The sequence below is a fragment of the Oratosquilla oratoria genome, chromosome 22 (assembly GCF_046742065.1).
Source record: "Oratosquilla oratoria isolate Oo_2021 chromosome 22, ASM4674206v1, whole genome shotgun sequence".
NCBI lineage: Eukaryota > Metazoa > Arthropoda > Malacostraca > Stomatopoda > Squillidae > Oratosquilla > Oratosquilla oratoria.
Window position 1 is genome coordinate 49,075,988 of NC_134798.1, and position 2,500 is coordinate 49,078,487.

Genomic DNA, 2,500 nt, shown 5'->3' on the forward strand with positions numbered 1-2,500 from the left:
GATAATTTTCCTCCGGCTATTTTACGGCGGAAAAACTGTTGGAGGTAGACGGTACCGCCGATTAATCGGAGGTTGGAGAAATATGGACCAGTGTGATAGCCCCTTAACAAGCCTTAGGGTTCAGACACGCAAATGCAGCGTTTGCCTTCAACTCTTGAATAACGTGAAATCGGGCGATTTTATTCAGATCAGGGAATAAACTCGGGACATGAAGATCGAGACCTCAACTCGAACCGGGTCATTGTCTTCGACTGAATAAAATCGTCTGCCGACAGAAGAAAATAGATAGAGGAAGTAGTGTTTCCGTGTTGAAAAAGTCAGATACACAAATGACAAAAAGGTTCACTGTAAAGGATTCAGACTCCGCCTTGGTCTCTTTCCTGAAAGGATTGGGACCCACAAATGCACTATATAAATACTTTGGACAATGTAGCCTAATCTGTGTTCCATTATTATTATTATTATTATTATTATTATTATTATTATTATTATTATTTTTTTTTTTTTTTTTTTTTTTTTTTTTTTTTTTTTTTTTTTTTTTTTTTTTTTTTTTAGGGAGAAATTTTCTTCAAGAATTCGGCTGGATTTTTTCTTTCCGTTGTTCCAAAAAACGATAATAAGACAAAAAAATATTACGGCGCTCCAGATAGAAAATAACGAAGAAAAGATAAACTCAAAATAAAGATTTTTATTAACATTCATATTTCAGTGAATTTCTATATTTTTCTTCATATTTAAATGTAATTTCATCCAGAATACTTTTTTTCTAAATTCTTTGCAAAGGATGAAAGCAACTGTAATATTTACAACTGAAATCAGTTGCACAAATAACTAATAATAACCAAAAAAATATTCTGAACTAAGAACTATGAAATAATCTAGACCACTGATACAGTTCTAAGAATGAGTCTGTCTAGTGTAATATCTTCTACAAAAAATGCAAAAGTACTTAAATTCGCTGAGACTAAATCTACAACGAATGAATTAGATATTTCAAAGAAAAAAATAATACAAGATGCTGTCGGTTTTTGTGTGTGTATAATTACTATGTCAATAGTAACAATCAAAATTCATTATAATCAATTAATAAAAACATATGAACATTAACAATATAACTACACATTAGTAATATTTTTCATCGTAATTTAAGTAACCTAACGTTTGCATTCCCTAAGGGCATTATGTATAATTATAATTGTATTTTTAATTATTGTTTTAGTGTGTATGTTAATATCAAGGGGTTTTTGTTGTCAACCTCTCTTTTTTCTAACCAAACTTATCAAGGGCATTAATTATATATCGTAACTGGTGCTGTCTCAGCTCAAATATAAACTGCGACTTTTTTTTTCAACTTTAGAAACCATACTGTCGACATGACGTCACACAACGACACTCAAAGGTAATATATATATAAATAATTTTCTAATAATATGACATTATAAAAAAGAATAAATAAATTATTTAATTTATATATTTTATTTATATGTATTTTGGATAAAAAAATTAATAATTCAAGCTTCTGTGACGTCATGTCGCTGATGTTTCTTAGCAACCAAAACACAAAGTATCTGTAAGCTCATAATTATCCATTTTATTTCTAAACTGTAAAATAAAATTCTCAAAGCTGAGTTTTAAACACCAAATAAGCTTATAAGTAATAAAGAATTACCTACAAATGTTGATTTTTTATTCATTAATATCTCATCCTATTATCCATTGCAGTTATTTCCATAGATTATTAAATATAATTGATCTAATCAAGATAGTTATTTCCAGTATATTTATCATGTTTATCTATCTATATCTAACTTCTATATATTTATTGTCTTTATTTATCTAGATCTACTGTATAGTCCAACTCAATCTTAATTTCTCTCCGTTTCTCTCCCTCTCCCTCTCTCTCTCTCTCTCTCTCTCTCTCTCTCTCTCTCTCTCTCTCTCTCTCTCTCTCTCTCTCTCTCTCTCTCTCTCTCTCTCTCTCTCTCTCTCTCTCTCTCTCTCTCTCTCTCTCTCTCTCTCTCTATCTATCTATCTATCTATCTATCTCTCTCTCTCTCTCTCTCTCTTTCTCTCTCTCTCGCTCGCTCGCTCTTAGAGGACTAAAAAGAAAGATAGCATGATATACAAATCTTCAGGCGAAGGAAGAATAGGAGGAAGAGGAGGAGGAGGAGGAAGAAGAGGAAGAAGAGAAAAACTGTCCTCTATAGACACGGAAGAACATGGAAACATGGCCCAGACATTCCAATGGTCTCTTCGACTCCCTTTCAGATCCTGCCCAGACGTGATGTGAATTAATGATTTCCCGGATGATAAGGGGACATCCAGTCCTACTACCACACTGACCCAGAAACACACTTATCAAAAAAAAGAAAAAAAAAAAATTAGAAGTCCCCTCCTCGCTTCCTATTGCTCTTCCTCTTGTCCTTCCTTCTGTCTTTGTCTCCTTCCTTTCTTCACTCCGTATTTCTATTCGTTCTCTTCTATCTCCTTCCTTCATTCC

The 2,500-nt window shown here is 32.4% G+C and overlaps 1 protein-coding gene across 1 annotated transcript in view; it reads left to right on the plus strand.

Annotated features, from left to right (window-relative positions):
* Positions 1-1,653, plus strand: part of LOC143037554 (uncharacterized) — a 55,997-nt gene extending 54,344 nt beyond the window's left edge. The window contains exon 4 of the mRNA XM_076205977.1: positions 1-1,653. This exon is cut by the window's left edge and continues 254 nt beyond it. The gene's annotated coding sequence lies outside the window, so the exon portion shown is untranslated.
* Positions 1,654-2,500: the final 847 nt, after the last annotated feature.